The sequence below is a fragment of the Boleophthalmus pectinirostris genome, unplaced genomic scaffold, assembly GCF_026225935.1.
Source record: "Boleophthalmus pectinirostris isolate CB_2022bp ecotype Guang Dong unplaced genomic scaffold, ASM2622593v1 HiC_scaffold_18, whole genome shotgun sequence".
Taxonomy (NCBI): Eukaryota; Metazoa; Chordata; class Actinopteri; order Gobiiformes; family Gobiidae; genus Boleophthalmus; species Boleophthalmus pectinirostris.
The window spans coordinates 28,687,140-28,701,859 of NW_026571133.1; positions in this window are offsets into that span (position 1 = coordinate 28,687,140).

Below are 14,720 nucleotides of genomic sequence, written 5' to 3' on the forward strand. Positions count from 1 at the left end.
AATTAGCTGTGACGGCCTTCGCGCTCGTCAGCTGTCGTGAGTTTAGCACCCAGTCATGAGGGGCACTGACAGATCAAGCTAAGGCATTCTGACACGGCTGGTGTGAAAGAAGATTCTAATTCTGGATAATTAGCTGACGAGAGCAGGGAGGAGGCTGAATCTGACTGAACTGGCTGAGGAGAACTGGCAGTGCGTCGCAAGCACTTTTTATCAACTCACTGTTAGTTACTGTTCTCCTACATTACCTTTTGTTGATACATACAGTATATACACACACACTCTCAAGAAGTAAGTTCATGAGAGTGGTGTGTGTGTGCACGTGTGTGCACGTGTGTGTACGTGTGTGTGTGTAATTAATTAAAAAGTAGCATATAGCGCATTTTAATTGGAAATGTAAATGAAAGAGTCATACATTTGTTGTGCAAACAGCATTTCTTTCACCCTCAGAGCCTTCAAGGTATTCAGTGAAGGCTCAAGAAAAACTATTGAATGCATTTTTGTACTACTAATATATTTTTCTATATTTTTTATTCAGTGAGTAATAAACACTGCATTAGTAATAATTTCTAGATTATTGTTATAAACTGATATTTCTTGGGAAACAAAGGGTTAATATAATGGAATGGAAATGGACCAATCACAATTTTTCTTCCAATGGTATCTGGGTAAATCAGTGACTCCCTCTGCAGCACTGAACTAAAGAAACACCTGCAGGACCTTAGGTGGCTGTAACGAAGTTTGAGATTAACAGCTGTCTGAGCCAATCATATTTCACTGAGTTATGGACGGGATCATATCACAAAATCTTCTGGACCTTCGCGAATACCCATTATGTAAACAAAACTGCACTGGACACCTCGATTTGGATGGAGAAGAACGAGAAAGACCCTTGAACCGGAGCCCGCAGAAGCTCAGAGCCCACGGTTTGCAGAGTCTTGGACACGTTGCATCTCACATGGTCAAAAAAAAGTGAAAAAAGTATGAAGAAAAGACATCAAACTTGAAGAAATGCTCACAGTGGACTTTTTCCAAAATCAAAGCCAGTGACCAACAGATGTTTACAATAAAAAATAAATAATAAAAACTGCTTTAACAGCATTAAATTAATTGTCGGTGATAATGAATGAATGAATGAACACGTTAATGTGCCCGGCCATAATATATATATGTGTGTGTGTGTGTGTGTGTGTGTGTGTATATATATATATATATATACACACACATATATACACATATATATATATATACATACATACATACATACATACATCTGTTTGCACAATGAATGTATGACTCTTTCAGTTACATTTCCAATAAAAGTGCACTATACTCCAATTTTTTATTCATTAATTGGTTTTGTGTATAACATGCTATCTATCTATCTATCTATCTATCTATCTATCTATATCTATATATATATATATATATATATATATATATATATATATATATATATATATATATATATATGGCATTTTGTACATATTGAAAATGTTGTATGTTAGTATGCAAAATAGGTATTATGGGTATTATGCTGTATATTTCTGAAGTAAGAATGGCTAATACTAGGCTGCTGTCTTTTCAAACAAGCGCATAATGCTTTTGCGTAAACACATGTAGCATTAATTGACCTTGTTAGATTGTTGGCAGTTCAGCACAGTCTATCTTATAGGATGAGTTCAGAGCCTGTCTATGTTCATGTCTTTTTGAATGATAATGCTAATGATGCTGATGCTTCACTTTTATGTAAAAGCGCGTCATCAAGGCAATGCAAGCTATGGCTATAGACTTGTCAAAAGACAAGACCTGGGTTTTGTGTATGAAATTAAAGGGTTGTAGCTTTCTTTAGAAATTCAATGCATTGAAATTATTTAAAGGAATTAGAGTGTTTCTAGGCTCTGTGTATCAGACATGCACAAAAGTGTGCATAGTCACACTGGCAATCTTCAAGGGAGTTAGTAATGTAGGCCTAATGTGTGGTGACACTCGGGGCATCAGATTCTCTACACCAATGGCTCCGTAGTTAATGGTCATTAAAGACCCTGAGCGCTGAAGAGGAACAAAGTCCCCTAATGAGCAAGTGCTATTATGTATGTGAATGCATGTGTACATGCTCAGTACATTGCTATGACATCCTGTTGCATAGTAGAACAAAATAGCACAGCTTTTTCTACTATAGCCACAAGCCACCCATGTCACATGACAATAGTTATGCCTGAATATATTCTCAAGCACCCAGTGCACTCAGATCTCTGACCATATCAACACATTTATCAAGTTAACCATCCATGAATGTCTACATCTCAGACTGTGACCCAACAGTTAAGCCCGGCGCCAGGGTCCCAGTGCACCGCACGTGGAGTAAGCCCATCCAACCGTGGTCAAGGTGGGCCCCAGTCAAAGGTCTGAGCCAGACACAATGACCAGGACCTCTGCTTTTGAAATGATATCTATTACTATTAGTGACAGCAGTCCCATACAGCATGCCTTGATGCTTCTGGGGTCTGACAGGCAAACCCCGTGACACTGATGGCTGTGGGCACAAATCAGAATCGCTTTAGTGCATCAGCAGCACCCTGGCACCAGTACACTCTGCCTAACCTAAAACCTCTGCCCTGCATGGATGCCCCCAAAGTCTGGGTGAGAAAAGGGAAAGATCCCAAAGGGGAAGAAGTACATGATGGAAAACCAGGTGTTGTCACATCAACTGTATACATTTTCTTTACAGATAAATCAATGTTTTAAATTTGATGAAAACATATCAAAACAATCATTAAATACTGCTCTTAAAGTGACCTTAAAGTTACCTTTTTACCATTTGACCTTTTACCTAGTGTTCTTAAACAAAGTAAAAATATTTTTTACAACTTTCAGGTTATCATGACCTGTGTACACTCACAGTGTGACGATATGTTAAGTAAAAATAGCCACCAGAGATCCTTAGAGTAAGGATGGAGGAGAACAAAGAGGAACTGTGGTACTTAACTGAAAGGCCTCTAGCACCCATGCCAGCACAATCTCTTCACCACTTTTGGACCCGCTTTCCTGGGCGCCACTCTCACTCTTTCTTCGCTTCTTGACTCACCCAACCCACGTTTATTTCTGTCAGCATCCATATTCTTGTTTTCAATGCTTGTTTGCCTGTACTCATAAGACAGTTGAACTTGGAGCAAACAAGGCACTGCAGCTGACTCTGAGACCCCTGGTAAGATGGTAAACAGGCACCAGCTTCTGGAGGCAGGCTGTGCATGTACTAAGAGCCTGAGGACACAGGGGAAGTGAGCCTCCACAGAGACGTGGCTCTGGAAATGCCCTGGTGTGACACCGGCTGTCCCATATGATACAGCACTGTGCCACCCGGGTCCACCCTGGGGTTGTACGGCCTCCATATGCACACATCACTACAATGAGGCTCCTGCAGTGAAGACAACCACTTCCCTCCTACCGCTGATATTATCAGGGTAGATTGGTGCCAGTGGTCACAAAAAAAGGTCAGAAAATGCTCATATTCAGAGGAAGAAGTACCTATAAAAAATAGTACTATGTCATAGACAACATTTACTAAATGATCAGTGTTGTAGAAATACACTACAGAAGGGCCTGTTTACTATTCAAGCTTTGAGACCCTTTGGTTATAGAAAAAGAACCATCAGTTTTAAAAGTCCACACTAATTGCACCATTATCATACAGGTAAAAACACTTAAGCGCATAATGAAACACAATTTAAAGAGGGGGTATCATACAAAATCAACTTTTTGGAGCTTTCAACAATGTTATTATATTCCCTCATCAAAGCATGCCTGAGGAGGTTTTATATGTCATCCATGCATGTTTGAGTAATTTTACAGTCTCTCTCGGGCCATATTCGAACCTTCTTTACGGTTAGCATTACAGCCCTGTCCAAAGCTACTTAACTCATGCTCCTGCACGGGCATTTTTTATAACTATGCAAGAGCAGGATACCAAACAATAAACAACAACTTCACAAACTTGATGCAATGTGTAGTTTTGTTAGTGGGATGCATACAGATTGTGTTGTTTTAGCACTCTGAAGAGACAGTTGCTTGTAGGAAGCAATGGGAGGGGGAACTCAGAGTCTCAAAAACTAAACTGAAAACTAATTACACACTTACATACATTTGCAACACAATAAAAGATAACATGGTCATCTAAATATGTTATGATTTCATCACATTCAAAAATGCATAGCATACTTAGATGGCCAATATCCAAGAACTTTTTATTATTCTGAGATTACACTAAACCTTTATCAGATTTTTTTTCTTTTTTCTTTCTTTAGACCACAATGTTTTCAACATGTTTTGATCACATCTTGTCATTTTGGTCGGGTGTTCATTTGACCCTGCTTCCTGTAGCCTAATTTCCTGATGATTTTATTTGTGATGGCCGTGCTGGAGCCAGCAGGTCGTTCCACCAGGCCTTTAATAAAATGAGCCTCGGTGGGTGGGGGAGGGAGGTGCAAGCATTGATGACATTCTGGTTGTCCCCTCCTGTTCCTGCCCCTGTACAACAGTTAGGGAGGCGAAGGGCTACATATAATGGCTACGTCTGTAATGATTTACAGTACTCAACCCTGACACGCCCTTACAGCAGACAATAGACTTTCAGAGTGCAGTCACACATCCCACATTGCCTTTAATTTCCATTTGATTTCTGGATCTCTTTGATAAGAACTGGGTCTTTGGGTCTGAGTTACAACAACCCCTAAGTAAAACTTTCTAATAGCAATTTATAAAAAAAATTATGTATTAAAGATGATCTATTTAGATCATTAAGATAAACTGAGTTATATGTTAAACTATTATGTATTTTTAGATATAGGAAGTTTCAAAAGTAGTCATCTGGACACTGTTTTAATCAATCAAAGACTACCTTTGAAACCTTTTCTATCTTAGAGAGCTCCTGGACATATGAGGGATTACACTGACTGTAATGTCTCTGTTAAGATATTTTAAAGTTTTAGAAGAAAATGCATGCATAGCTTTTAATTTGTCTGAATGTATCTCTCAAAGTAGCCAATAGCCATGTTTTATATTTTAACCTTATTTCTTTTAACCCTGATGTTCTCAGTTTTGTGTCCCCTGCCCATAGGACCTGAATGCGGCCCTGTGCTGCCTCCCCACAGCCAGTGTTTTCTGGCAGGTCATAAAAGATAATTGTGTTGCCTGGGCTTTTTAAGAGTTAGCCAACAAGTGCTCCAGGGTGGTCAAAGGGACTTCATGTATGTTTATTGCAACACAGAGATTGCACGCATTAGTAACTGGACTCTGTATTTCTGATTGCTCAGAGGTCTTGTGTAATTGAGGCTGGACTAGAGAATATGGCAGTGCTTGTTTGAGAGACAAAGCCATGTGTAAAAGCATTGACCATCAGTGCATGTTAACTCTGTGATAGGAGAGTGTATGCGTGTGTGGGCCAAGCAGGCCCAGTCGCTCTCATCTACAGGGAGTCATTGGCCTATAGCCTCAGCCCTGCTATAACTTCATTAGGTGTGTGTGGAGGTAATGGCACCATGCACCAGGAACTCGTAACATAGATCCAGAGGCCCTCAGCTGCCCACCAGTCTAGCCCACACAGACACTGCACGGGTATGCTCAGCTCACTTCTTATAAACAGACATTGTACCTCTCAATACTGGGATTAGAACCTGGGAATTTAATAAAAATTGTATAAAAAGATTGTTTTGCCAGATAATGCGAATGAAGACAAAGAAGACTGAAGAAAATAATTGATTTTAAACCCCTATAACCTGTACCTTTCACACCAGAAATACAATAATACCCCTCCAAATGCAGTTCAAATTCTGCTGACAGCTGGACTGTGGAAAAATGCTTTGTTGAAGTCAATGAGAAAATGAGCAAAAATGTGCTGCTTCGTCAAAGTGATTACATTAAACTCCTGGATAAAGCAACATAATCATAAAATGTTGCACCCCAAGGTGTAACAATCGATTTCAAGTGGAAAAGATAAAATTGCGTTATTTCATTGTGTGTAACGTATTGTTATGTCAGTTGTCACTTACCTTTGCCAGTGCACCAAAAAAAAACACAAGTGGAAGGTTCCTGCTGTAGAGAAGTACTATGTATTACACACAGACATACCTTCACTTTTAACCGTGTCGTTTATGAGGACCTGCTTGCCCACAAAGCAAAAAGTCCCCATGAAGAGACTGTCTAAATCCCCACAATGTGATGAATACTCACTCACTAATGCCTCAAACAAAGTAAGTTCACTTTATTGTTAATGGGTGCAAAGCGATGCAAAACTTAACCAAACTCTTTACAAACAGACCTAAACAGCTTCTTTGACCGGTACTTTGGATTGTGAAGGATGCGTGTTTACTTGTTTGCCTTTGTCTGAACTTATGTTTCTTGATGTTGCAGTGTGAGTAAGTCAGATGGGACTTTATTAAATCACTGGGCTCTCCCGCTGCAGTGGGACTGTCCCACACATCTATGGTAATACACAGCCCCAGGCAGAGGACAATTCCATTAGTGGAGGACAGAGGCTGGGGCTGATAGTGCCACAGATAGGCTCCACTTGTACTACAAAACCTCCTGGCTCACTGGCCGTCATCCTGTTTAGCCTGAAGTTTTATAGAGCTAATCAGCAGTGTTTGCACAAGTCGGAATAAATCTGCCCCCTGTACCTGGACAGTGCACACACAACAAAGGAGAGTTTTCCGGCTCCTGCAAAGATTTGTATCTGGGAGCTGATCAAAGGAGAACAGCTGTGTCATACCATTGGCTTCACTGGCAATAATAGTAAAACTGCACAGTCCAACAGCCTTTCTAGATACAGCAAATTGTCTCCTTTTTATTTGTGACATTTTCAGTTCAGTTTTAGTTTAATTTTTGCGACATATTTGATATGTATTAGATTTACAATAAATATAAAAAAATAAACATTTAATTCAAGTCCACGATTATTTTTTTGCAGTTGGTGATTAATCACATCTGTTTTTATGTCTTTTTAAATTTCTTGCAGGTATGTAGGATATCTTATCAACATAAGATAAAATAATACAAACATAAATAAATAAAAGAAAAACTTCTTATTATCTGAACAAATCAAATGACAGTGTAGGACTAAGTCTAAGCCTGTGATGAAACTGCTACTCTTGTTTTTATTGCCCCCCGTGTAGCAGGCCGCATGTTGTGGGACTGGAGAGAGTTGTGGCTGCTGTTTGATCACATATGTAAGTCGGACCTGTCACTAAGTGGTGGCAAACACAGCCCACACACAGAGAGCCCTGCATGTGTGTATGGGAGCCCCACACACAGTGCTACATACCTCACAGAGGAGGCAGGTCACAACGTGTCAGAGTGTTGAAGATCTGTAATGGCCATTTAGCCTTCAACAGCCAATATCAGGGCTGCTGATTTACAAGGAATCGCCCTGTTTAGTTATTGAGAAGCTGCATTCATCAAACCCGCACGACATCGGTGAGGTGTCTCAGCAGCCAATGATACTTCTCATGCACTCTAAACAAGCTGACAAAAAGTCTAATGAGAAAAAAATGACAAAAGCTATGAATTTGCATTGCCATATGCCAAGATAGGTTCACTTCTACAATTCTTGTCCCTACGCTTCATGTTGATATGTCACATGTGAAATAGCAGTTAAGTGACAGACGGACTGAGAGAGTCATTAAAACTCAGAGGACACAGAGTGCTCCAGCATGCATGTGTCTCCATCCACAGTACAGCCCTCACAGCTACAAGCAATGAAGAAGACTACGCACCAGGAGCCTAATATTTGTGATATGTTCAGCTCCAGTCAGCTCGAATAGAACTCTGCCTTTGTGATCATTGCCGATAGGGAATTATGGTAACTTCCACATGTCACACTGCATACACATTGAAAAGTTCAGTTTTATCATCTCACTGGCACTGTTGGTAGTTGTGGGTAAATTGATAACAACATAACACAAATTTGAGGTCCCCTGCACAGTCAGGTGCTGGGAAGTGTCTCACATTGCTGCTAATGGACAGTGTTTGTTTGCTGTTTGAGGGTCTGTTTGTTGTGGGGGCCCATAGTAAACAACATGTGCATGGCAGCACTGGACTAGACACACAGACTTCAGCCTTTCATACACAAACACAGTGTGCATCTGTGACCAACCGGAGACCAGAGACACATTGACATGACCCAGATAATTGCCCTAAAGTCTTGCCTCCACAATTTGATCAATTTGCTCTTTCTTCACAACTGCAGCCACCCTGCTGTCCCCTGCAGCTATTTTGTGGATCCTATGCCCAGCCAGGCAGATGCATTGGTGCCTAGGCTTTCCTCCCCTTTTCTACCAAATCACCACTAAGCCTGTATGAAGCCTGCTGCCGGACAACAACATGCTCGTGTTCATGTCATCCTGCAGCAGGCTCAGGCAGGGGAGAAAAGGGCTGACAGTTTGTGCTGGACCATATGCCAAATGGCAACAACGTCCAGTTCATGTGGCACAACTTTAGTCCACAGCCAGGGGCTTTGTGTTGATCTATTATATCCGAAATGTGACAGAATCTTGCTGTCTATGTTTTGCTGTGCTATAGTGGACATTACTTATATTATTTATTATACAGAACGAAGACACAACCTGTCCATGTCGTATTTGAAGGCTGTAATGTCAAGATAATACACACAAAAAGAAAGAGAGGAAGTATCCCCTCCTCATTGCCTTAAGGCTTGTTCGTCTTCAGCAAAGATCCTCAATCATCGATTTACCTGTGGGGTCTTTCCATGCAAAAGGTTGGAATTTGAGTCAAGTTGTCAATACTTGAGCATTTTCTCACATGGCGGACCAACAAGAGGAAATTTGTTAAAAGTGATGAGCTCAGCCTTTGCTGGATGGCCTTGCTTTGATCATCAGCCTCTGTAGAAAGACAGGTTAGCCACCTGAGGCCATCTGACACATTTTAGAAAAATAAGTTGTTTGTTTTCAGCTGTCAAAAATGTAAGGATTATTGCAAGTGTAAAGGAAGATGTGTGCTTGAGCAACACTTGCAAAGTTATGAGACACCAGATCATTCAATCGTAGTATATTATTGTAAATTAAAAATCTGAGAAAGACGGATATGTGGAAAGCATGACAAGAAACAGGTGTGGTAATGAGTGACATTTCATCATCTCCAGCCCTGTCCATGTGAGGTCTGTTTCCCTGGGATGTTTCACGGCACTGGATCACTATGTTAAAAAACAACTATTGCCTCACAACCCTGTACAGTAAAGCTATGAATTCATACAATGGTAAATAAGCTCTCAGATTCTTATATCAATTAATATAAAGTTTAAAGCTTTGTTTCAAATGCAAAAGGTGTGTAGCTATTTAGCATTATTATTTACAATATTTTTGTGCAGACTTTTAGCATAACTTGCCTAACCATGAATTCTAACTTTTTTCTCTCCCCAGAAACATGCTTTGATGTCAGTTGCTGTCATTCAACACCCAGCCAATGTGTCACACGCAGTGACTAAAACTTAAGCAAAGTGGTGAGGGCTTTCGCTTCAATGGTTATATTACCGCCTTCACCGGGGCCACATACTGAAACAAGGTATTTGGACACATGCATTGATGACAGAAACAACAGCAAAATGACAGACGCCTTGAGGAACAGATGTGATGGATGAAGGAAGTTGTGCCACAGGTGAAGCGTGCCAAGTCTGAAGATTGACACAGTCTGATGGCGCTGGGAGGCACATGAGGCACAGGTGAGAGCCAGCACCAGGCTCCTTCTGGGCACCTCACAGCTGCCCCTCTGCTGCATTCAGACACATGCACATCATACTAAACCTGAACACAACATTTAAACATACTGTCTCATTTTCTGCACTGTGCTTAGCTAACACAAACCTAATGAGAAGAATTACCAAAGATTATTTTATTGTTTTATTGTTATTTTGGGTTTCTAATGAGTGGAAATACACATTCGCACTTTACTGCAGTTTTATACTATAAGTAAGTGTGTTAGATCATCATAAATTTATTAAGAATAGCTTAGTATCTTCTTAATTAATCCCCTAACCTTATTTAATTAACTCTTTGTTCATAACGAATTAAGTCTTTCTTCATGCTTAAGGCTAAATAAGGTGTATTATGAATACTTATTATAAAGTGGTACCTGATTATCTACTAAAAATGTTCTGCTTTAAATTAACTAAATGTTTAAATGGAAAACAAAGACATGACGCATTCATCTGAAGTCAAGTTTTTTTATTTATTTATTTTTTATGAGAAAAGCCAAGGTCAGCAGTAGGGGGCAAGTACACGACATCTTCACATTATAATGCCTTTATGCAAATAGAATATGAATGAATCAGATGAGGTGTGATATTTTATTCAAGGGTCTTGGCTTGTGAGCGAGGCCCCCATCTGTCTCTCATCTCACTAGTCAGCCATGTCATGTGGGACTGTAGTGAGAGACAGCCTGCCACCCAGCTCTGTGGGCCTGCTCAGTGTCACTGCCACTCAGCCGCAGTCTTGATGTGTGCGTCCCTCTCCACCTCCATTAACATCACTCTTGGACGACACGCGCGCAAATGGAAAAGCTTACAGTCCTCCAAAGAGGAAAAATACAGGCTCATTTATGTTTCAGGTGTACATGAACACTTAAAAGACAGAACAAGAGTGATAGATTTTTTGATACACTCAAGCAGACTTGCATTAATAAACATGCTCTCCATATGCTCTGAAAACTCGGCTTTACTGTGGTCCATTTGTTGTTGAAGCTTAGCAGGTTTAGAGCCCTCTCTTTGTAAATAGAGATATCTCAGTGAGACTGAATGACAAGGTGTATTAGAGGTCAGCATTCTCAAAGGACGACCAATTGGATCATTAGCCATGAGGGACAGATATGGGCAAAGGATTTAGCTACAAAGGTCGCATTAGGGTCAAGAAGTTTCTTGCATTCCGGACTCCTAATCCTCACCCTGCCGTCTGGAACGCCATCCTTCACTGCTTCACACACACAAACTCAAGTGCAAAGTGAGTTAATATGTGCAGTGGATAATTAGGCCTGTAAAGTAAGGCACACATTGGCTATTTTATTAGTTGGGTTTACCTATTCATGGAAAATGCCATGATTGATTACTTACTTTATAGTTCTTTCATAACTATCCATGGTGTGACACTGGAGTGCAAGAGACTTGGGCAATTTGTCAGGATAACCCAATACCCACTTTTCATGTGTGTCAGCATGCAAGCATGTGTGTGCAGCATGTGAAGCTCTGAGCGTGTGTCGCCAGTGCAGGCCACCCCAAACAAGGGAGGCATCTGAACAATCCATCAGGCCTGTGTGACAAGGATGCCATTGAACACTGAGCGGCATTTGTGATTCCCCAACCACCTCTTTCACTTTACATGGACAGTAAATGCCTTGAATATGTATATGATGGGAAAAAAAATCTTTAATTTCTGGTAGAATTCAACTACACTAACACACTGTAAAATAACAGTAACATATAGTGTTTTTAAATACAATAACAAGTTATATTAATATAGCCTCTCTTCACAACATACAGTAGCTTTAGTTGTTAATCCTTTAAATTAATAAATCAGTAGTTTGTGTGCAGCACTCTTCTGTTTGTAATGGTTTCATCCTGCTGGCTTTTTGAAGTAACCCCCCTCACTTCCTATCCAACTCCACTATACCAAACAGAGCCAAATAAAACACAGGCTAACATAATGTAGGAGCATGTCAGAGGTGGGCCCCGGAGCACCACTGAAACATGAACCTCTCTGTACCAGCCATTAAGACATGAGTAAACTCAGCTACGGTTTCTCCCAAGCTGCCCAGCCCGTATGTCGCCCAGTGTGTGCCCGCAGCAGACTGACGGATGTATCCTGTGTGACTGTGGTGTGCACAGTGGGACAGAGAGAAGTCCCAGCAGGGGACTACATCTCTGGCCTCGGGGCCACTGCATTTCATCAATCTCCCTGGTGAGAAAGCATTGCTTTGGATAGCATTCATAACATAAATTTAGAGACAGAACCTGCACATACAAAATACACACAGGAATAATGCAGATCTTTACAAGAAAGAAAAACATTTCTTTGTTATTGACTGGTTTCTCCACAGCTCTGACCTGTAACTTGACCTGGAGACAAGCAGGTTGCGTACCAACCACTAGAAAAGTCACAGAGTGCACCTTTAAAACAGTGTAACTGTTGAAAATTCATTGGTATGACACTGACAAGGCAAGATAGTTGCTGTGTTGGGCCCTTTTTTTTTTACAGTAATTCTTAAATCCATACCTAAATTCAAACCCTGACCATGGTGTTTGAAAACAGATCCTACAAACAACAAACCATAAAGAAGTTGTTTTAAATGTGGTCAGACTTGCATGTCTGGGGGGATGAGTCCAGAATGTTCTGGAGCCTTGGAGACAGTTAGACAGAAACATGAAGAACCACACACACTCGCATGTAAATGACATGCTTTGGCACAGTCTCTGACCTCAGACCAGGGTCAGGTGTGCATTCTCACTGGAGGTGTGAAATAGCTTGAGCGTCCACTCCTGTTGATGATGACTCCCAAACTTGAGAAACATGTAAGGAATTTCTCATGCCTCAGCGGGTTGCGAAGATCTCCCTTTACTCACCGGCCATAGAGCCCTCAAAGACACAAATAGAAAGAGAAGTAATGTTATGTGCAGACCACTCACTTATACTGTAATACATTTAATCCGTGTACCTGTTCAGGGACACTGAGCTATAACTTGTCAACAGGCCATTTCTCCTCCAACAAATAGGAATCACTTTATGACAAAAAGCCTCAGGCACAACAAGCCTATGATGTAGTGAAGGCCCAAATTATGTCCAGCTTACATTAAAGACCTCATTTATCAGTTGACTTATTAGTTTGTCAAGTCAAAAGCAACCACTGTAAGAGCTGAGGAAGGAATGATCAAGCAAAACAGCTCCCGTGTGGGTGAGGAGAGTTGGTTTACAGTGCAATCAGCATTAAGGAAATTGGTTTGCACTAGCATCATGAATGGAGGAAAGTGATTGATGCTAAGCTAGGCTAGCAGGAAGGAAATGGAGAAATTAGCAGCAAGCCAGGCCACAGAAAGCTGTCAACTACTTCCTGGTCAGCGTGGGGTGTGAAGTATGCACCCACTGCCAACCCACAAGTACCTCTGCAACAGATTTGTGCAAGCCTGCTGGTTTAGCATAAGCAACACTCTAGGTGGGCAAGAGATTTTTTGATTTACAAGCAACTAGTGAATGCCTGGATACTTGAGTATGCTCTATCTCTGTCAGGGTGAAATGGGAGAGGATTGAGATATTTGCATGTGTATGCCAAGAAGCTGTGCCATGCCTACTGTGTGTAATCATGCTGCAAAGTGGCATTTGTGCGACCTTTTGACCCATTAGTAAAACCATGTCCATAACTGTAAAACATAACTGTAAAACATAAAAACACACAAACCAAATGATATCTGTTGATTCAGTCTCCATTTGCCACAGTCCACATGTCTTCAGACCCATATCAACAGTGCAGTCTTAGTAGGTAGGGAGACCAGATGTCTCTATTTACCCAGGACAGTCCCAGTTTTGAGCCCTGTGTCCCATGTCCCAGCATATTTATTTAAAACCAGCGATTTCTCTCAGTTTTATTTGTGACCAATTTAATCCACACCAACAGTAAAGGGGGATATATTGTTATTTGTTTAGCTAAGATACAGAAACCATGCTTGAAAATGACCATAATGCAAAAAATTACAACAACAGAAGTCCCTCAGATTATCACTGTCCCTCAAGTGAGTCGAGAATGGACAGTGTTACACGCTGTTTTCACTATTCTATTTATTCCAACCCGGGTGTGTTCCAGTTTTGAATTTGAAAGTCTGGTCACCATAGTCTTTGGGGCACTGTGTCAGAACTTGATGCACGCCAACAGTAAAGCCACATGCCACGTCAAGCAGACATGAGCATTGGTAGGGTTTTAATTAAGCTCGGCAACAGAGGCCTGGGCATGAAGGGAGAGCAGGAGCACAGATGCCCTTGATACTTGGGTGTCAGCACTGACAGCATTCCCAGTGACAGCTTCATCTGGACGGACACGGCACAAGCCCTTACGCCTCTTGACATGTGCTTTAGTCACCCTGCCTCACATCTTCACCACTCCACATGAAATGAACGATGGTGTGGCAAGAACGAGCAGTGAAGTTGATATTAAGTAGTTACAACAACAATTAAAGGAAAGATAAACAATCTGAACTTTTCTAAAAAACATAAGCATGAGACATTGTAGTTTGGTTTCCACCTAAAATGATAAATAGATGTGATGAATAATTTGGTGAAAAAGAATTAGCAGACAAAGAGGACAGAGGCATAATATTGCTAGTTTATTCACAGTATTTCTAAAGGTGCATTGTGTAACATTTTAAGTAGAGGGTACCATGGAGATGTTATTTGGAATTTTTCACATCATGATATTTTACTTTCCAAGCTAACTGTACAATTTGTGGAGAGGTGAGCCTGCTTACAGTATATAATGCACATTTTTATATATTTTATAGTAAAGACACCTATAATTAAATAATAAGATAGTTTAATGCCATACTGTGGAACATTTCAGGGAACACAATCTGTTTAGTATATCCCAGTAGACACAACCAGGTGTTGAACTTCCAGAAAGCTACAGAGTGCACCATTAAGTTCAAGACAGAGAAAGTGTTACTAAAATCAGTGAATACAGAC